General features: G+C 36.0%; 1 long non-coding RNA gene across 1 annotated transcript in view; it reads right to left on the bottom strand.

Annotated features, from left to right (window-relative positions):
* LOC117200513 (uncharacterized) overlaps positions 1-23,669 on the bottom strand; it is a 61,092-nt gene that overhangs the window by 16,677 nt on the left and 20,746 nt on the right. The window contains exon 3 of the long non-coding RNA XR_004482100.2: positions 14,020-14,239. This is a non-coding gene — a long non-coding RNA (uncharacterized LOC117200513). The remainder of the gene's footprint in view (positions 1-14,019; positions 14,240-23,669) is intronic.

The raw sequence follows: 23,669 nt of genomic DNA on the forward strand, positions 1-23,669 counted from the left end.
ACCAGCACAGCAGTCTCCAGCCAGAGCCTGAGACTGAAGCAATAAGTTGCAGCGTGGGTGGGTGTGAGTAGGAGGAAGGATCAGGGTGGTAGAGATGTGGACAGGAGGGTTGCCTAACTGGAACAGTGGCTACACTTTGAGAAACAGGGCACGGAAAAGTTGCAAGCTTTACATAGGGCAGAAATATTCAGGCCTTGAAATTCTGCAAGTAAGATTGGTATTAAGAAGCAATTATAATTTTGTGTACAGAGAAGTGACATTCATGCAACTTCAAGCTGCTTGGAAGTTTCCAGTTTTGTCTTCCTTATATTTTCCTTTTCCTGTACTCTTCTTTATCCCTTTTCTCTTTTTGTTCTTCTCTTAAAAAGCTCTCATCAGGTGACATAAGCAAAAGTGCCAGAGTGAGAACTTCTGAAAATTCTCTCCTTCATAAAAAGCAATGAGAAAACTGGCAAAAATGGTCAGAATCAATTTCTTGAAATTTTGAAAATTAACCAAAGAAGTTCAGCAATTCAGAAACTGTTCAGTTGAGAAAGATAGTTGAGCCATGGTAAGAACAGTAAGGTTTGTGGCATTTTAACTTGCCCTCTTCTCATCTGCACTTCCCAACTCAGTGGTAGCCTTGAAAACTAACAGCACATAATCATAGTGAAAACCAGCAGTCTGGCAGCCATTGGAAGGAGCAGAATATAGTTGGAACTCCTTAAAAGTTCTGTTCCCAGAGAACCGGCATTATATGACTTATCTAATGGTTCTCTAGAACACTCTACTTGCAAGGTTGTCTTTATTTGACCGTACTCAGAGCTCCTTCAGTGTGAAAAGTCTTTTCTTTAGGGCTTTTGTAGAAAACAATTACAGAAAATTGTTAACATTGTAGCTGCCTGAGTCATGGATAGCATTTGGAGCAAACAACAGACTAATCAAAAAGCTTAAAAGGAAAAATTGGGAAATAAGGTGTCCATAAGGGCTTTGGTAAACTCTGAGATATTCCTGGTAATCTAGAAAGCTGTCCAGGGCTGTGTGTCTTCTCAGGAAAGCCCTCCAAAGGCCTTAGGTTCTCACCCTTGGCTGGTGTTGAGGTTCTGCACAAGCTGGAAGGGAAGGCTAAGGCAGTGTTCTCAACTAACTGCCTGGCACAATGATGGAGGCATATCCTAACATGCACTCAGAGCCCTTTGTCAAAGATAAGGAGACTCATTGGTTCTAGGCATTGGAGGAAATCTCTTCCTAATTATAAGCTGACAACTAACCTAACTGAGCAGAGACTTCAATGGCCAGAAATGACAAAGAATACAGACTTTATGGAATTAGTGCAGAAAAGTCACCAAACAACAACAAACAGCAGTAGCAACAAACCCTGGGGGGGGGGAGATAGATTCTGATTTCCATAGTTCCCACATTACATTATTTAAAAATGTCAATTTTTCAACAAGAATTTATTAAACATGCAAAGAAATAAGAAATTTGGCCTATAACATGAAAAAAAGCAATCAATAGAAAATGTCCCTTAGGAAGCTCAGATATTGGACAGATTAAACAAAGACTTCAAATCCTCTATTTTAAATACATTCAAAGAAGAAAAATAAACCAAGTTTAAAGAACAAAAGGAAGGTATGGGAATGATGTCTTGTTTTGAAGGGTAGTTTTACTGGATAGAGGATTCTTTGCTGGCATTCTTTTGCTTCCAGCATTTTGAATATGTCATCCCTCAGCTTTCTGGCTTTCATGCTTTCTGATAGAAATCAGCTGTTAATCATATTGGGGATTCCTTGTCTGAGAGGAGTTGCATCTCTCTTGCTGTCTTAAAGAATCCCTATTTGTTTTTGTCTTTCCAAAAATGTGATGTGTTGAGGTGTGGTTGTCCTTGATTTTATCCTACTTGGAGTTTGTTGAGCTCCTGGGATGTATAGATGAATGTTTTTCATTAGATTTGGGTACATTTCCCATCATTAGCTCTTCAAATATTCTTTTTGCCTCTTTCTCTCCTCTTCTGCTGGAACTTTGTCTAGGCATATGTTATTTAATATGCTTGATGATATTTTACAGGTCTTTGGGATTATGTTCGTTTTTATTCTTTGTTTTTTTCTTCAGACTGGTTAATCTCAGTTGACCTATCTTCAAGTTTACTTATTCTTCTGCCTGCTCAAACCTGTTATTGAGCCCTTTTAGTGAATTTTCCGTTTAGTTATTGTGTGTTTTGATGCCTCTGTGTGTGTGTGTGTGCACATGTGTGTGTGTGTGTGTGTGTGTGTGTGTATATATATATATATATATATATATATACTTTTTAAATAATGTCTATCTCTATATTGGTATTCTCCACTGTACTTAGAGAAAAGATATAGAAAGTGTAAATATATCTGTAACGAGTGAAGATATTGAATTAGTAATAAAAAACATCTCACAAAGAAAAGCCTAAGACCAGATTACTTCACTGATGAAAGCTACCAAACTATTAAAGAAGAATTAACACCAATACATTGCAAGTTCTTCCAAAAAAATAAAGATGAAAGAATACATCAAAACTCATTGTATGAGACCAATAACTGCTATTATACCAAAATTAGACAAAGATAACACAAAAAAACTACAAGCCAATATTCTTTATAAATATAGATCCCAAAAATCATTAACAAAATACTATCAAACTGAATCCAGTAACATAGAAAGAGTATTAAACATCATGTCAAAGTAGAATTTATCCCAGAATGTAAGGTCAGTTTAACACATGAAAATCGATCAATGTAATGTACCATATAAATAGAATAAAAGGCAAAACCATGTGATCATCTCAGTAGACACAGAAAAGTCATTGACAAAATTCAGTATCCTTTACTGATAAAAATACCAAACAAACTAAACATAGGACTTCTTCAGCCTGATAAAGCACACACAGGTGTCCCCCACTTTTCAAAAATTTGCTTTATAACACTTCACTTTTACTAAGGACCTACATTAGTAACTGTTTTCACTAACCAAAAGAAATATGAAGAGGATTTTTCCAGATCCATGCTTTATCTCAGGTTACTTTGTGCATCCCTTAGCAAGATGTATCCTTTGCTAATTGCTTCTTTATTTTACACCATTTGAGCTTACAAAAGTTTTCATAGGAATGCTCTTCTTTTGGATAGCAGGGAATCCTGTATATAAAAAAACCCACAACTAACATCATACTTAATGGTGAAAGACTGAAAACTTTCCTACTAAGATCAGAAACAAGATAAGGATGTATGTTCTTACCACTTCTCTTCAACATTGTACTGGAGGTTCTAGCCAGGGCAATTAGGCAAGAATGAGAAATAAAAAACATTCTTTATGCTAAGTGAAATAAGTCAGACAGAGAAAGACAAATACCATATGATTTTATTCATATGTGGAATCTAAAAAACAAAACAGAAACAGACACATAGACTTATAGATAGAGAACAAACTGGTGGTTGCCAGAGGGGAGGGCGGTGTGGGGACAGACTAAATAAATGAAGGGAATTGAGAGGTACAAGCTTCCAGCTATAAAATAAGTAAGTCATAGGGATATAATGTATACATAGAGAATATAGTCAATAATATTGTAACAACTTTGTATGGCAATGGATGGTAACTGGACTTATTGTTGTGATTATTTTATAATGTATAGTAATGTTAAATCACTATGTCATACACCTAAAACTAATGTAATATTGTACTTAATAACTTAATACAAACAAGTAAAAGATATCAAATATATATATATTTTTTGAATATTTTATTTTTTTATACAGCAGGTTCTTACTAGTTATCCATTTTATACATATTAGTGTATATATGTCAATCCCAATCTCCCATTTCATCCTCCCCCCCCACCCTGCGCTTTCCCCCTTGGCATCCGTATGTTCGTTCTCTACATCTGTGTCTCTATTTCTGCCTTGCAAACTGCTTCATCTGTACCGTTTTTCTAGGTTCCACATATATGTGTTAATATACGATACTTGTTTTTCTCTTTCTGACTTACTTCACTCTGTATGACAGTCTCTAGATCCATCCACGTCTCTACGAATGACTCAATTTCATTCCTTTTTATGGCTGAGTAATATTCCATTGTATATATGTACCACATCTTCTTTATCCATTCGTCTGTCGATGGACATTTAGGTTGCTTCCATGTCCTGGCTATTGTAAATAGTGCTGCAATGAACATTGGGGTGCATATGTCTTTTTGAATTATGGTTTCCTCTGGGTATATGCCCAGTAGTGGGATTGCTGGGTCATATGGTAATTCTATTTTTAGTTTTTTAAGGAACCTCCATACTGTCCTCCATAGTGGCTGTATCAATTTACATTCCCACCAACAGTGCAAGAGGGTTCCCTTTACTCCGCACCCTCTCCAGCATTTGTTGTTTGTAGTTTTTCTGATGATGCCCATTCTGACTGGGCATATGAGGTGATACCTCATTGTAGTTTTGATTTGCATTTCTCTAATAATTAGTGATGTTGAGCATCCTTTCATGTGTTTGTTGGCAATCTGCATGTCTTCTTTGGAGAAATGTCTATTTAGGTCTTCTGCCCATTTTTGGAATGGGTTGCTTGTTTTTTTTAATATTGAGCTGCATGAGCTATTTATATATTTTGGAGATTAATCCTTTGTCTGTTGATTCATTTGCAAATATATTCTCCCACTCTGAGGTCAAATATATTTTTAAAAAGAAATAAAACCCATCCAGATTGGAAAGGAAAAAGCAAAACTCTCTCATTTGCAAATAATATGATCTTGTACATATAAAATACTAAGAAGTCCACTAAAAAAAAAACTATTAAACTTAATAAACAAGCTTAATAAACAAGCTTAATAAACAAGCTTAATAAACAAGCTTGCAGGATACAAAATCAATACATAAAAATTAATTATATGTCTCTATGCTTACAGTAAACAATCTGAAAATGAAATTGAAAAAAAATTCTTTTACAATAGCATCAAAAATAAAATACTTAGAAATAAATGTAACTAAAGAAGAAGTGCAGGGCTTCCCTGGTGGCGCAGTGGTTGAGAGTCCACCTGATGATGCAGGGGACACGGGTTCATGCCCCAGTCTGGGAAGGTCCCACATGCCGCGGAGCAGCTAAGCCCGTGAGCCATGGCTGCTGAACCTGCACATCCAGAGCCTGTGCTCTACAACAGGAGAGACCACAGCAGTGAGAGGCCCGTGTACTGGAAAAAAAAAAAAAAAAAGAAGAAGTGCAAGACTATCGTTAAGTGAAATTAAAGAAGACTTTCAATGGAAAGATTTCACATGTTCATGGATTGGAATACTCCCCAAATTGAGCTACAGATTTAATGCAAACCCTGTTAGAATCCCAGCTGTCTTTTTTGCAGAACTTGGCAAGATATTTAGTACTAAAATTCATATCAAAGTACAAGGGATGGAGAAGAGTTGAAACAATTTTTTAAAAGAACAACAAAAAGGGAAGCCTCACATGTTCCCCATTCTAAAATTTAGTATAAAATGAAATTAATCTACACTGTGTGGTACTGGAATGAGTTTATAGATAAAGGTATAGATATAGGTCAATGGGATAGAATTGAAAGTCCAGAAATAAAGCATATATTTATGGTCAGTTAATTTTTGAGGAGGATACCACGACAATTCAATGCAGAATAGTCTTTTAACAAAGTGTGCTGGAACAACTAGATATCCAGTAGCAAAATAATTGGATTCCTTCTTCATATCATATACAAAAAGTAAGTCAAAATAAGTCATAAACCTAAATATAAATGCTAAAACTATCAGACTCTTAAAAGAAAACATAGGTGTATACTTCATGATGTTGGATAAGCTAATATTTTCTTAGATATGGCACCTAAACAATAAGCAACTACAGAATACATAGATAAATTGAAATTCAACATCCAAAATGTTTCTACTTCAAAGGACACTATCAAGAAATTGAAAAGACAACACAGACACTGGATGTGGTAATGACTTTTTAAATATAACACCAAAGGCACAAACTGTGAAAAAATAACTGATAAGCTGAACTTCCTTAAAGTTAAAAATTTCTGGTCTGTGAAAGACAGGGTTAAGAGAATAAGAAGGCAAAACCACAGACTGGGAGAAACTATTTGCAAAAGATAAAATATTTGATAAAGGTCTGTTATTCAAAATATACAAGGAACTCTTACGATTCAATAATAAGAAAACAAGCAATCCAATTAAAAAATGAGACCAAGACCTTAACAGACACCTCACCAAAGAAGATATAAAGATAGCAAATAAGCATATGAAAAGATGCTCCACATTATATAGCATCAGGGAAATGCAAATTAAAACAACAGTGAGAGGGCTTTCCTGGTGGCGCAGCGGTTGAGAGTCCACCTGCCGATGCAGGGGACACAGGTTCGTGCCCCGGTCTGGGAAGATCCCACATGCCGCGGAGCGGCTGGGCCCGTGAGCCATGGTCGCTGAGCCTGCGCGTCCGGAGCCTGTGCTCCGCAAGGGGAGAGGCCACAACAGTGAGAGGCCCGCGTACCGCCAAAAAAAAAAAAAAAAAGATAACCAACAAGGACCTATATATAACACAGGGAATGCTGCTCAATATTCTGTAATAACCTAAATGGGAAAAGAATTTGAAAAGGAATAGATACATTTTTTTTTTAACATCTTTATTGGGGTATAATTGCTTTACAATGGTGTGTTAGTTTCTGCTTTATAACAAAGTGAATCAGTCATACATAAACATATGTTCCCATATGTCTTCCCTGTTGAATAGATACATTTGTATGTATAACTGAATCACTTTGCTGTACACCTGAAACTAACACAACATTGTTAATCAAGTATGCTCCAATATAAAATAAAAATTAAAAAAAAAACACAACTAAACATACTCTTATATAATCCAGCAATTGTGCTCCTTGGTATTTACCCAAAGGAGTTGTAAACTTTATGCCCACACAAAAGGCTGCCTACAAATGTTTATATCAGCTTTATCCATGATTGTCATAACCTAGAAGCAACCAAGATGTCCTTCAGTAGGTGAATGGATAAATAAACTGTGGTACATCAGGCAATAGAATATTATTCAACACTAAAAAGAAATGCACCATCAAGCCACGAAAAGACATGGAGGAACCTCAAATGAGTATTACTAAGTGCAAGAAGTCAAACTGAAAAGAAGTTAATCATACATATTGTATGAGTCCAACTATATGACATTCTGGAAAGGTAAAACTATGGAGACTGGGAAAAGAGTAGCAGTTGCGGTGGACTGGGGAGAGGGAGGGATAAGCAGAGCATAGAGGATTCTTAGGACAGTGAAACATTTCTGCATGATGTTATAATGGTTGATGCATGGCATTATACCTGCCCCAAACCCATAGAATATACAACACCAGGAGTGAACCATAATAGCCATAACTATAGGCCTCGGGTGATTATGATATGTCAGTGAGGTTCATTACTTGTAACTCTGGTGGGGGATGTTAATAGTAGGAGGAGTCTATGCATGTGTGAGGGCAGGGAGCATATGGGAAAAATCTCTACCTTCCTTTCAGTTTTGCTGTGAACTTAAAACTCCTCTTTAAAAAGTCATATATATGACTTTTAAAAAGGCAACACACAGAATGGGAGAAAATTTGCAAATCATCTATCTGATAAGAGTCTAGAATTCAGAATATAAAACTGTTACTACTCAAATATTTTTTAAAAACCACAAAACGAATAAAAGGAGAAAGGGGGGCTTCCCTGGTGGCGCAGTGGTTGAGAGTCTGCCTGCTGATGCAGGGGACACGGGTTCGTGCTCCGGTCCGGGAGGATGCCACATGCCACGGAGCGGCTGGGCCCGTGAGCCATGGCCACTGAGCCTGTGCGTCCGGAGCCTGTGCTCCGCAACGGGAGAGGCCGCAACAGTGAGAGGCCCGCATACCACAAAAAAAAAAAAAAAAAAAAAGGAGAAAGGATTTTTACAGACATTTCTCCAAAGAAGATATACATGGCCAAGAAGCACATGAAAAGATGTCCAGTGTCATTTGGCGTCAGGGAAATCTAAATCAAAACTAAAATAAGATAACCCTTAACACCCAACAGCATGGCAGTAATCAAAAATTGAACAAAAGGATGTGGAGAAATTAGAACACTCATACCTCGCTGGTCGGAATGTAAAATGATGTAGCCACTTTGGAGAACAGTTAGGCAGTTAAGTTAAACATAGGGTTACCATTTGACCCAACGTTTCCATTCCTAGGGATATGCCCAAGAGAATGAAAATATATATCTACAGAAAAACCTGTACACAAACGTTCATAGCAACTTTATTTATAACAGCAAGATAGTAGAAATAACCCAAATATTCATCACTGATGATTTCATAAACAAAATGTGATATGTCTACACAGTGGAATATTTTTCAGCCATAAAAATGAACGACATACTGAGTCATGCTACAACAAGGATGAACCTTGAAAGCATTGTGCTAAGGGAAAGAAACCAGACACAAAAGGCCACATGTTATATGAATTGATTTATATGAAATATTTAGAATAGACAAATCTCTAGATACAGAAAATTAATTAGTTGCCAAGGGCTAGAGAGAAAAATGGGAAGTAACTACTGTTGGCTTTGGAATTTCTTAGGGGACTGATGAAAATATTTGGGGATTAGATAGTGACAGTGGGTACACAATCTTGTTAACATTTGAAAAATATAACTGGTACATTTTAAAATGGTAAATTCTATCATATGTAAATTAGATATTAATAAAAAAAATTTCTCACCACCTGCCCCCCACTGCCAATGATTATAGTCAAAGTTAACGGTAAAGGATGACTCACACTGTCACGTTCACACTGACAGGGAAGGAACATTTTTAACTTCCTCTTCACCCATATCAAGTCTCTAGTTAGCCTGTGAGCAGTGATCCTATTTTACCCTCTCCCACTCCTCCACACATCAACATTGTATACAACTAAAACCATGTTATTAACACTGCAGATAAGCTAGAAAGAAAATAAATTTTAAAAGGGCAATAAAATATGTTGTATGTGAGAAGAAATTATCAGAACCTTCCTTAAAACTAGTCTGATGATATTACTCCTGCTTTGCAAACACCCAAAGGCTCCCTGTTACCTTCAGAAAAGAGTCTACGTTCCTTATTCTGACCTGCAAGGCCTTTGCAGTTCTAGCCCAACTTCCTAGGATCAGACAAGCACTTTCTAAACTCTAGTCACATTGAATCTCTCACTGTTTTCTGAACATAATTTAAGAGTTTTCATGATTCAGAACCTTTAAACATAGTTTTACTTCAAACTGGAAAGTAGGATGTCTTTGGTTGATTTGCCCTAGAGTGGTTTTATAGCTTTCTTTTCTTAAAACACAAATTAATGGCTCAGTGGTTACTATTCATAACTCAACCAGTGAATTGTAGGTCTATTTCCTTTGATAAACATGATCTGTCAGACATAATACCATCATTCTAAATACTGTGTTAAGAAAAATTATCCAAAATTTAGGAATAAGACAAAGTAGAACTTCTTTCAATGTTATACTGGAGCACTGTTCATCTAGGGGAATGCAGCTTTGTTTATGTGACTATTAACTGCTGATTAAGGCCCAGACTCTGTGTTTCATGTTAATTATAGATTTTTATTTGGTAGAGATACAAATGAATTCTTCCTCGTAGAAGAGTTAACCACAAATGTTATGGTTTTACTGACTATAGAATATTACGTTGTTTTGTAGCTGACTCAGCAATCTTATTCTGGTTTTCTTTCCTCATTTCCTATAGATACTCACGTCCTCAAATACTCTTTGAACCAGTGTTATCATCTTCCTGGTTTCCTTATTAGTGAGTTAAGTACACGCACTTATTCTACACTTGTAGAAGAAGTATGTTATTTCCTTTTATGTTTCACAGTTTTACATTAAGTTACTAATCTAAGTTGTCCGGTTTTCAGAAATCTTTCCAAGACTTGTGTCATAATCAAATTTTATAAAATAAATTTATTAATTTTATTTATTTATTTTTGGCTGCATCGGGTCTTCGTGGCTGTGTGCAGGCTTTCTCTAGTTGCGGTGAGCCGGGGCTACTCTTTGTTGCGGTGCGTGGGCCTCTCATTGCGGTGGCTTCTCTTATTGCAGAGCATGGGCTCTAGGCCCAAGCACGGGCTTCAGTAGTTGTGGCTCATGGGCTCTAGAACGCAGGCTCAGTAGTTGTGGCTTACGGGCTTAGTTGCTCTGCAGCATGTGGGATCTTCCTGGACCAGGGCTCGAACCCGTGTCCCCTGCATTGGCAGACGGATTCTTAACCACTGTGCCACCAGGGAAGCTGATAAACAATTTTTTTTTAACTCCAAAAGATTTTTTTAAAGAAAAAGTCCATATTTAAAGAAAAAACATGAGCCTTTTACATTTCAAATCAACCTACTTTCTCGTAGCCCAATGCATTAAGTATGGGTGATGAGCAGAGAGCCTTGCAGGCATATACCCCTTCTGCATCTGTTTCTTCAGAGTAATATAAATCCTATGTCCTATTTTCACCCACAGGCAGGTCCTTGAAGAGATATTATTTATGAAGTGGAGAAATAAAGGACTCCAAATGATGTAATAGCAAATCTGATTAATGGAATCCATGTGAAATTCTTGACATTCATTTGCCTTAATTGAATGCCTAATCGTGACTCCCAGATGTTAGACTTTTTTTTTTTAATGTGGGCATGTAATATATAAACTTTTTTCTTTCTTTTTCTTTTAGAGATTTAAATTATTATTCATTTTGAGATTCCCATTAAATTGTGCTGTATCCTCAAACCACTTTTTACCCAACAGATGTTAACAGAAATGCTTTTGTATGAAGTTTATTCACTAATATTTAAAAATGCTAAAATAACAGAAGAATAAAAATGCAGCTTGAATTTTGGTATATCCATTTATAATTATTACCCACAAAAGTTTAAAAAAATTAATATGTAGCAAAAAAGAAAAAAACATGCTTAAAAATGGTATATGCAAACTGATGATAGATGACAGACAAGATGTATGTGGGTTTTAAGAAAAATGATAGGGCAGGGTAGACTTATGTTCTTGATATTCTTGTCCTTGGCTTATTACCTTTGGTGCAGTAACTATAGACTTATTCCTGATAACACATTTATTGCTTAAATTCTTCTGTTTTATGAATTACCTGGGTTTTCAACATTTTGCTTTATATCACACTTCTCTAAACACTAATAATATCATACTTTTTAAGTTTTCCTTTGAGATTTTTAGCTTTGCTTGGTTTTTTTTGTATTTAAGCATAAAAATCTGAATTGAATAAATACACTTCAGATGGAAAGTTAAAATTCTTTGTGGAAAGTAGTTGCTATTTTTATGCCACAATATAAATAATAAGACAAAGAATAATTCTATTTTAAGTGAATTTGCATGGTTTTGATAAGTTTCAGGGAAATGAATCTTTGGTTCCTGCTTTAATTCAGACAAGAAGCAAAGGATTTTATGAATAAAAGATTTTTCAATATGCTTCATTGCTACAAAGTTTCTTTTATTTCCCTAATGGATTACTTCCCTATTATGAAGAAATGACTCTCTAAAGGACAGTCATTTATTACACCTGAGCCTTCCTGGTCCCACTTGTACCACATGCTGCTTAATAATTTGCCATGATTTAGGAAGGTTGCCATGATTTAGGAAGGTTGCCATGATTTAGGAAGGTTGCCATGACCACTCAATTAAACAATGGCTTTGGATGCAGCCTATAGCATGAGGCACATCCTTAGCACACATTGAGAACCGTCTTGTTAATTTGACAGAATCCAGCAACAACCACAGTGTTATGAATATCCCACAGACAACAGACAACCTATCCCGGAGGACTAAAGTAGTCACTAGTTTTCTTTGATACAACTAGGCAGATGTGGTGTTGCCATAGAGTAGAAATGGAGCCACGGAGAGAAGGAAGTAGACTACGATCTAGGAAACTGGATTTCTAATTCTGGCTCTAATACTCTTTATTTAGCTTTTGACCCTTGGGTAACAGTATTCTGAGCTTCGATTTCCTCCTCAATATAGAATGTGAGCTATAGCTGATAATTTCTTTGACATTTCCCTAATCAATGGCACACTTCTATGTAAGTTATGTTAAAGGTAGAAAATATTTTGCAAAATATTACCAGGATATTTATAAAAGTCTCACTGGCTTATTTGCATGCTGCATCCTGAAACAATGTGATTAAAAATCAAACATTATAAGACAGGATAACTAATTTAAAACTGAAATTGTCAAAAAATTTTATTTACTTCTGGGCCAGTGATATAGAATTGCCAGACAATATACTTTAACAGTAGTTTTACGGCAGAGCTTCCCGTGGGGAAAACAGACACATGTCCTTATTTCTAGATAATGAAATCTGAAGGATAAAGGAAATATGAATGAGTTATGAAGATAAATTTTACTGAATTCACAATTATGCCTTGGACCCGTCCTGCATTATTAAGGTTTGGAATAATCTCCATCTGGTAAATTTTTTAAACTGTGGAAAATAGGTAGAATGTATTCAATAAACGGTATAGTTATAGTCCTCGAAATAAATGAATTCACTTGGTACCTAATTAAAACAGATTTAAAACTAACACTTTAACTTTTAGCTTCTTTTTTTTTTTTTACTCTATCATTTCAGTAATAATCTATTTGTGAAATTCAACATGTAATTTTATTTTTTACCTTCATAGGTCTGCTTAAAGTAAATGAGTATTAATTTACATGGACTATAATGTCTAGGGCAATATGACTGTGTGGTTCTCTTTGCATGATACCTAGTATTAGTAGAGTAGAAATGTGAAACACTTTGCAGTGCTTCCTAGTACAGTGCAAAGGTCATAAATTTGGAGCTGGCATATCTAGTTTCTTTTCAAATCATTTCTGACTGATAATGGACAAGCCAGTTAGAGTTTCTGAGACATTTTCCCCATTTATAGAAATAGGCATAATAATATTATCCAGGATCTTTCCAATGTGTAAACAATAACATAAAACAATGACATTTATTTGCAGGGTAGTATCTGTGCACATTCACTCAAGTAAATTATTTTTCCCATCTTGCTAGACGTTAAGAGCAAGAGACGCACTTGGCGGTTTGATCAGGAATAAGAAAGGAGATGGAGGAGGAGTGGAAGAACAAGGACAGCATTTATAGGTTTTCAAAATATGACATGTGCAGCTCGTGTCTTTAAAAAAAAGCACTAGTAATGCCTATCCCACATCACCTGTGAGCATTAATTGAGAAAAATGTCTTAAATGCTTTGAGGTTTTCTCTTTATAATTTCTAAAATAGAAATAGCTTGTTTTACTTGATATAAAGGATATCTGCCATTATAATTTTTTTTTTTTTTTTTTGCTGTACGTGGGCCTCTCACTGCTGTGGCCTCTCCCGTTGCAGAGCATAGGCTCTGGACGCACAGGCTCAGCGGCCATGGCTCACGGGCCCAGCTGCTCCACGGCATGTGGGATCTTCCCGGACCGGGGCACGAACCCGTGTCCCCTGCATCGGCAGGCGTACTCTCAACCACTGCGCCACCAGGGAAGCCCTGCCATTATAATTTTGATGCATATCTTTAAAGACTTTCTGTACCTAAATAAAGAGAAAAAATTCCCCAAAGAATGAGTTTCTATACGTACAATATTTTGAAATCTGATTTTTTCCTAATAATATCAATTGAAGAACTCCTATGTCAAATACAGATTTACCACATATTTTGAATGGTTGAATAGCATTCCATTTTATAGATATATTACAATTTATTTAAGCAATTCCAAATTGTTTGATATTATCTTGCTTATAGGAGTGAAAAATTGGAAGCTATAATCAACTTTGCTGTATGTAAATACTTGTGCACTTGTCTGAGTGCTTCCTCAAGATAAGTTAGTCAACAGTTATGCCCTGTATTCAGACTTGACATATGGTGCTGAAAGCCAGTGTATTACTTACCTTTATTGCATTTATAAACTCACCCCCCAAACTTAGTGGCTTGAATAACAATAATCATTTATTATTACCTATGGTTTCCATTGGTGAGAAATTCAGACACACTAGGGTTGGCTTGGCTGTACTTTGCGATATCTGGATCTCAGCTGGAAGACTAGAAGTGTAGGGGCTACGGTCATATGAAGATTTGGCCATTCACTCATATTTCTATGTGTCTGGTGGTTGATGTTAAGCACTGGCTGAGTGCCTACCTTCTTCACATGGTGGTGGCTGGGTTTCAGGAGAAAACATCTAGAGAAAGAGAGAGAGAACACTAGGTAAAACCATATTGTATTTTATGCCTTGGAAGTCACACAGTATCACTTCACCACATTCCGTTAGTTGAAGCAGTTACAAAGGTCACTGAGGTTGGGACTTCCCTGGTGGTGCAGTGGTTAAGAATCCGCCTGCCAATGCAGGGGATGTGGGGTCGATCCCTGGTCCGGGAAGATCCCACATGCTGTGGAGCAACTAAGCCTGTGCGCCACAACTACTGAGCCTGTGCTCTAGAGTCCGCAAGCCACAGCTACTGAGCCTGCGTGCTGCAACTACTGAAGCCCATGTGCCTAGAGCTGGTGCTCTGCAGCAAGAGAAGCCACCACAATGAGAAGCCCGTGCACCACAATGAAAAGTAGCCCCTGCTCGCCACAACTAGAGAAAGCCCTTGAGCAGCAACGAAGACCCAATGCAGCCAAAAATAAATTAATTAATTTTAAAATAAAGAAAAGGTCACTGAGGTTCAAGGGGAGGGGACATAGACCCCACTGCTCAATGGAGGAGAGTTGATGTTGCATTTATAAGAAAAACGTGACATAGATTATATATTGCTACTGCTCTCTTTGGAAAACAGTATCTGCCCTAGCCAGTATTAGGACTTTTGATATATATTTTGAGTAGTATCTTTGCCTATCCAATAATATGAAAAATAGTATTTCACTATCATTTTAGTTTGTTTTTATGATTAAATATCCCAAACATTGTTTTACAAGTTATTTACCATTCATATTTTTCATGATTTTTTTGTTGTTGTTGTTTGACATAACCTTTATGTTTCTATGGATGTATTTAGTTGTTTAATAGTGACTTATAAAACATCTTCATGAATTGGGAGATTCGGATTGACATGTATACACTGATGTGTATAAAATGGATGACTAATAAGAAAAAAAAATCTTCATATACTATATTGAGAAAATCTTTGTCAGTTTCGTTGAAAACATTTTTTCTAGTGTGTCTTTTTTTTATTGCTTTATTGCATTATTCATTCTTTGTAAACTTTTAAATATGTTTCTATCTTATATGCCATGCTTAGGTATACCTTCCTTACCCCAGAATTACAAAAACAACTTTTTTACTTGTATTTGTTTGTAAGTTACCACAAAATAAATTCCATATAGATTAATGACAGGATCTAACATTTTTCCAGGTTTCTAGCTATTCATTTTTGTTTGTTGAAATCATCAAAATAGCAATACATTTTTAAAAATAGTAATATCCAAAGAAAAATAGAGAAGAAATCCAATGCTGATTATGTTCTGTTGAATAATCTGTGCCTGTTCTACATATGGAAATGTTACATTTGTCATGTATTAACTCCCATATATGCTTGAGTCTCTGGACTTTTTATTATTGATCTCTATTGTAATTTAATATCACGTTGCTTTAATCATTACAGTTTAAAAAATACATTTTAATATCTAGAAAGCTCCCTTTATCTAATGTAATCCATGAAGAGCTGTTAAAATACTAGGTCTCTAACTCTGCTTCCTCCCTGGTGATATTATTCAGGCTCATGGCTTTAAGCACTTTCTATGATGACAGCTTCCCTTTTCATATCTCCAGTCCAGGCCTCTTCTGTGAATGCCAAAGCCAGTTAGTTACTCCCTAGGAAGTTGAACAGGCCCCTTTGTTTCAACAAGTCAGAACTAAACCCTTAAATTTTCTTCTTCTCTGTAGATCTTCCAGGTCTTCTCCATCCCAATAAATAGCATTATACCAGCTACTCAGGTAATGTGAAAGGCAGATTTAGGGTTGTGGTAGCCAATCGTCAGTCATTATATCAGCGTAGAAATGGTTGAATTCTTCTAACATATCCATTAAAATAGGAAATGTGACTTTAGGGGGACAAGTTAAATCTACACTGAATCTGGAGTGTCAAAATTTGTGCCTCATTTAGCAGGTGAACATGGGGTGCTAAAAAGGTGAGTCAAGGACCCTTGGTCCTGCAGAGTATGTTAGGAGTTTATTTTTGTGTTAATAGAAGGGGAGTTGGTGTCTTCAGCCTCTCAGGCCATCGTGGTTTCTTGCTAGTTTCTGAGGACTAAACAGTGTTAATAAGTTTGCCCATAAGCAAGGAATGTACTAATACACTTCTGCATTTCTCATAAAGAATATTTTTTAAATACTTGTATCCTCTTATATGCTTTAAATAATTAAAGTAAATATGTAGTTTGAAAAAGTGAAGGTCAAAATAATCCTGAAGAACATACCAAGTGAAGAATTATAGACTTCAATAGGAAGTAAAGGTTAACATTGAAAATCATACGTTAAAACAAGAGTAAGTTCCATTTTCACTATCATTAGATGAATAATTTAAAATATAGCAACTCTAATAAGAATATAAAATCAGTGGAACAATATAAGATGATTTTGAGGAAAATTAAAAAAACACACATGAAACAAATGATGAATGAATTGTATACATTATTATTTGGTGATAGATAATAATTTTGCATCTGGTGACCATCCTTTTATTATTTAGTAAAAATAGTCATATACAGCAACAAGTTTTATAAATAGTAATATCTACAGAAAACAAGAAGGAGTCTTGTGCTGTTTATCCTCCATTTGTCCTTTAGGTGTATTCTCTGCTCTTTTCCATGGTGATCTAGCCTCCAGTAGGCTGACTTCTACCGACTGCATCATCTTAACTCCCTCACCTTTTTAATTTCTCTTGGGTTCATCCAATGGGAGGGACCAGGTAGGTATCAGAGAGCAGAAGAGAAGGGGAAGGGGGGAGGGGAAGGAAATAGAAAGCCAAAGAGAGAGCCATAGGGAAAGAGCTAGAATGTGTTTTGGTTGTGAACATGTTCCTTTACTTGTAGTTGGTCCATTTCCCACGACTTAGTTCTCATCAGACTCAGTATTACCACCATGCTTTGGCCCCTTCAGGCTTTGAGGTGATAATGGCATTCCAAGGTTGCTGCCCTTGGAGTACTTTACCATTCTTTGTTGGTCCTTAACCCTGCCACACTTCTGAAAATACTCTCTTCACTAAAATCTCTCTAATCATCTCTTTGAGAGAGCCTTCTGTTTCCTCCCTGGACCTTGATTGATGAAAGTTCCAACTTTGGTTCTTCAGCCGTATTCACAAAAGGAAAAAGTGTAGCTTGTGAACCCTACAGTGATCATCCTTACAAAGCTATTATGATCACTTACTACTCTTATATCACTTCAGTCCAACTTAAACTTCTTTTGGGTGACTTTGCATAAGCCAACTACCAAGCAATAGCAGGATGATAAAAAGAAAGATAAGACAGAATGCCTGTCCCTCAAGAAGGTTGGCTTACTCAGCAGACAATTTATAAACACTTGAAAAATTTTAACAAGATTATGTTATGACAGGATGTGAAAAAGAGACATTAATAGAAAGTAAATATAATTGAAAGCAGAGAAGAAAATGATGATTTGGTCTAGCAGGAAAGGCTTCACTGAGAAGGTGGGACTTTAACCAGACCTGGGAAGATGTAAATATGCTCCTGTATGACTCCACCAGTAAGTGTTTCCTGTCTGTTGCATCACACAGACAGTATTTTTTTTTCATTTGGATTCCTCTTTCAATATCCTAGAGTCATTATGTACAACCCAAGGTAGTATCTACCCATGCCTACTAGATTGGTTTCTTGCCTGACCTACCCTGTGCCAGAATGTGCTTTGAGTGACATAATGATTCTTTGCTCATCTGTTTGATGCACATTATGCCAACACTGTGTCAGGCACTCAGGAAGGTTTACATGAGGAGAGAATTGCTAGACGATTACATAGGAAGGATTTGCTAAAAGTGACCCCAGAAGACTCCTTAGGGCAAGAAATGGCCCAGCTCTAGAGTCATCAGATCTGTTTTTAATCCAGCTCCTCCATCTGCTAGTCATATGATCTTAAACAAATAAATTTATGTTGTCCCAGTGCCCTTTTCTGTAGAACTGTGGCTTTCATATCTTCTCAAGGGGTTCATGTTGAGTTCTAAATGAAATAATATTTAAAGGGTTTATGACTCGCTCACCTCATCTTAAGTAATTTCTTATAAATGACATCTATTTGTATTCTACGACCTTCCTCTTCCTATTGTTCTTGCTATTCCTAATTATTAGATTATTATTATTTTACAGTGAGTAGTACACACATACCTTGCAAGAAATCTTAAGGTATAATAGCAAAATTACATCCACATTAGAATGTGGTAAAGAGCAAGATTGATGACACTCTCAAAATTGAATTCCTGATGTGGAGATCAAAAACTGTGAGGAAGGAGGTGAGATATACATGAAACAAATAAAGATTTAACCATAGAATCATGTGTTCCTTAGGAGAAAACATGAAATGTTAGAAAAGGAACATCTAAAGACGTAACGTAAAAACTTACTTTAGAGGAAAAAGAAAAATGACCTGACTGTGCTGGTCAAAAGGGGTCACCACATTCTAGGCAAAATCACTGAAAAAAGAGATTCACACCTGGACTAAGTGTAACACAAATTTTAGTCATAAAAGTAAAAAGAAAGCCCAGAAATTTAAAAAACAAGAGACCTACAATGTACTAAAAATGAAGCAGTCCTCAGATTTCTCCTCTACAGTGTATGTCAGAAGAGAATGAGAAAATGAAACATCTACAGATTTGAGGAGGAAATTGTAATCCCAAATATTTATACACAGCCAAATTGTCTTTCATGTATGAGGACAACAGAACTACATTCACAGATGTGTGAACCTTAATCAAAGTTTTACAGAATGTATTGCCCACATACCTGTAAAAAAAAAAATCCTAGAAATGGTATTCCAACCAAGCTAGAGATTGCTGAAAATTAATAGCTCAAGAATGAAAAGCATAGGATATAAAATCACTTACAAATCTTTCTACCCAAGTTTCACCACAAACTTCAGTTTCTATGGTCTGCTTTTCTTTACTTAAAATTTGTCCTGAGAGATCTTTAATTATGATTTTTCACTCATTTCTTTTCACAGAGATATTTTTCATTCTTTTGTACGGCTTTTTTTTTTAATATATAGCTCCATAGTATTCCATTTTATGGACACACCATAACTTATTAAACCAGTCTGCCATTGATGGACATTGAGATTATTTTCAATATTTTTCTATTTCAAAGAATGACGGAACTCTATTTGTAGGATAAATTTCCAGATTTGGTATTACTGGGTCCAAAAGTATATGCATTTGTGATTTTGATATTCACTATCAAATTGTACCACATAGTATTTGTACAATTTTTTACTTCTATCTTTAATGTATGGGAATATTCATTTCCCCAAAGTATCATTAATGCAGTATATTATCATATTTGGATTTTTATCAGTTTTCTAGGTAAAAAATGATACCTCAGTGTAGTTTGAATTTATCTTATTATAAGTGAATTGGAGTACTTTTTCATGTGTGTTAAGAACCATTTTTTCCCTTTACATGGACTGATTGTTCATACCCTTTGTCTATTTTTTTTTTTTTTTTTTTTTTTCGGTACGCGGGCCTCTCACTGTTGTGCCCTCTCCCGTTGCGGAGCACAGGCTCCGGATGCGCAGGCTCAGTGGCCATGGCTCACGGGCCCAGCCGCTCCGCGGCATGTGGGATCTTGCCGGACCGGGGCACAAACCCGTGTCCCCTGCATCGGCAGGCAGACTCTCAACCACTGGGCCACCAGGGAAGCCCCCCCTTTGTCTATTTTTAATTTCTAGCAGCTCTGTATATATTAGAGAGATTACTTTTTTGTCTGTGATATGAGTTGCAAATGTTTTCTGGTTTGCCATTTTTCTTTTGACTTTTCCTAAGTTTTAGATATTTAGGTTTTAACATGCATGTGTTTTAATATATATGCAATATACATATTTTATAGCTCGATTATGAGTCATAGTTTAAGTCTTTCCTTCCCTAAGATTATAAAGGAATTTTCCCATTTTATTCTATGACTATGTTTTACATTTATATCTTTCATTTAACCGAAATTTATCTTGGTGTACATGGTGAGGTATGAATCCCATATATTTCTTTTGGTTTATTCAACATTATTTATTAAATAGTTCTTCTTTTACCTACTGATTGCATTGCCATTTGTATCAATTATTAAATCCCAATGTGTATTTTGGTCCAACTAGTGTTCTCTAAGGAATGAGATTCTGGGTAGTTTGTATTTTTTCTTTTAATTTTTTTTATGTTTAAAATTTACTACAACAAACATATGACTTTTATAATTAGGAAAAAATAAATTTTAAGTTTTCTTCTCAAAGCTAGCATATAAAAATATGTGCATTCTATAGAATCTTAATTTTGTTTTTAAAAATAAAGAAACAGCACAAATAAAATACTCTAAAATATTAACAGTGATTCTCTCCTCATAGTTTCACTATGGCTTACTTTTTCCTTCTCTTTTTTCTGTTGCTTTTACAATTTTATGCACTAGTGTATGAAAAATCTCTAAGTTAAAAAATTAAGTTTTTGTGGTAAATGAAATATGTCTTGTGTCACAGAGGAATTTGAGGTTATCTTATGTATTTAAAGTATTATGTGGAAATTAAATGTTACTTTCTGTCACTGACTTTCATTAACATTACTTAGATTTTCAGATCACATTAATTCAACTCCAAATTCCTCTCACATTCATCAAAAAAGCATGTTGACTGCCAAATCCATTCAATCAAATATCTATAAACTTTTTTTTATAAAGTACTAGAAGAAACATTAAAATATATTCCCAAACTTCTGCTTGTAATAATTTCTGAACTAAAATTTTAGTTACAGAAATAGAAACACTAATAGTGCCACTGTACTGATAGCATTGTCATAATTTGTGACTTATATTTGCTTATTATGAGATAACGAACCTCAAAACATCCTCACTTTGACATAGCAGTTTTGTAAATTAGACACTTCAGAATAATTATTTTTCTTTTTATGGAAAAACAAAATTCTCTGACATAATTTTTAGATGAGTCATATCTTTAAATTTTAGGTTTATATAAAAGGAATACAAATAATTGAGCTTTTATCAATCCTTTTAATCTTTTACATTTGTATCCCCTTGCATAACGGTCTCAAGGGACTTTTTAATTAATAAATAAGCAGTGAGCTTTCAAAACACCAGGCAAATACACAATTTATTACTGAACTTGGAAGAGTTCATTCTTTCTTTTAAACCAAATGACAAAGCAGAACAAGTCCTTAAGTCATGAATTTTAAGTTTTCAAAATTTCATTTATATTCCCTCCCTTTCATTTAATATTTCTTCTCAGAAACAGCACCTACTTAAAAAATGAAGTCAGCTTTAGATTCGTAAATTCTGTATTTATAGAACTCAAATTAATGCGGGATTTCCGTAACCTAAGATGACACAGTTATGAAGAATAGCACCCCTACGATTTTTACCTTGTGTCTGACCACAGAAAGAGATGTAAAGTACAGTTATAGTCAGGATTCTCCAACCCAAATGTGCTTGTTAAGTTTGTTTATCCAGTCAAACCACATGCCACACAGCTGCAAACTATTTAGAGAAGGTTTACTAGACACTCCTCTGTCTAGGAATGCTTTCTTTCTTTTCGATTTTCTGCCTCATATCACACTGGGGACTACTTAATGTGACTACATTAAGTGTTTTCTGAACAACTGCTATTTCTAAATAGTTCTGATGTCTTTGGGGGCATACTTCCCTCAAAAGCCAGATTTCCTTGGAAGGGATTCTGGTTCAATTGATTAATTTAGCATATTGAGTATATAGGTTGATACAAACAACCACAATTATTGTTTTGTCTGACAATGGCCTAGGTGCTGGGGCTGAAGCAGGGAATAGGGCACACAGATGGCTATTTTTATGGAGAGTACATCCTGGTGGGGGAGACCTAAAATCAATAAACAACCAAATAATGAAAAGAGAACATTCCAGAAAGAACTGATATGCACATAAAGAATAACTGGGTGACAAGGCCTTTTTCAGGTCTATTTTCTAAAGAATCTAGAAGAGCGTAATTCACATCAAGAGGCAGCAAATCTCTATCATGTTCCCTTTCCCTCATTGAGACTTTAGAGGGAGAAATAAAGATGGGGAATCCAAAACCAAATCCAAACCAACCCCCCCACCAAAAAAAAAAATATATGGTTTGCAGGGACAGAGCAAAGAAAAGGTATAGGCAGAACTGCTGGCCCAGCGAGCATGAACACCAAGACCAAGTGGCTGGGGGAACATGTGCCCACAGTTAAGTGTGGGCATCTTGAGCTGCCGTCAGTGTTACAGAGGCTCTAGGCCTGTAGAACTGGAAGTGACCTTTGGTCATTTATTCCAACCTTCCTGTCTTACAAATGGCATGGCTGGCACCTGAAGTGTGATGAGACTCACCCATGTCATGGTTAGAAATTTAGAACCAGAACTAGAAGTTAGCCTTCCTGGTAAATTTAGTTTATATCACTAGCAGTATTTGCTTTCATCTGGATTGTTTGTGATGTGGGTACTAAAAAACATGGTTCCTGAGCTAGAATCAAGAAGTGATAGTGTGAGATTTAGGTAGTCACAAAAGTAGGTATTCAATGAGTTTATTATATGGTAAATAATGTGTCTGTGCATCAGAACATCCTGCAAATTATTAGTGAAACTGGCTCGTGGATCCTCTTCTGTTGGGGTTATGGAGAAACACAAGCCCTCTTCCTTTTCCCCAAAATGATGAACCAAAAGCAGCTTGAAAATTGAAAAGATAAAGGAACTTGTGTTCAAGAGAAGTACTTAAAAAGGCCCAAACTAGGGACCAAAAATAAATAAATTAATTAAAGAGTTAGGATGATTAGCTCTTTAGTTATTTGGAAGGAATTCTAGTGAAGATTAAAAAACACTGTGATCTGGTCTGTGGTTAAATCCCATGACATATAATTTTAGCAATCATCTGGGAGACAGCCAATGGTGGGGTGTAATTATGGAAATGCTGACATAGCAGAACACAGTGGAAACCAAATTAATTTTCAACATGCGTACCCAAGACCTAATAAGAAACTTCCGTGGGTGATGAGAAAATAATTGAGAAATTAAAAAGTGAGAATATGTGAGTAAATATAGAAAATGAACTGAATTCTCCCTCCCATTTCCATGATCTTTCCACTAGCCCTTTGTGCCCTAATCTGAGAGAATAGCAGCGTCTTGGAAATCTTCCCAACAAATCCTCTGAGTGAAGGTAAGAAGCTGGATTAATCTTTCAAGGCACTTTTTAATGCAACCTGCTTCTACTGACATGAGGAGAAAGTTAATTAAAAAGAAGAATACCGGGCTTCCCTGGTGGCGCAGTTGTTGGGGGTCTGCCTGCCGATGCAGGGGACACGGGTTCGTGCCCCGGTCTGGGAGGATCCCACATGCCGCGGAGTGGCTGGGCCCGTGGGACACGGCCGCTGGGCCTGCGCGTCCGGAGCCTGTGCTCCGCAACGGGA

This window comes from Orcinus orca, chromosome 7 (genome assembly GCF_937001465.1).
Source record: "Orcinus orca chromosome 7, mOrcOrc1.1, whole genome shotgun sequence".
Classification (NCBI taxonomy): Eukaryota; Metazoa; Chordata; class Mammalia; order Artiodactyla; family Delphinidae; genus Orcinus; species Orcinus orca.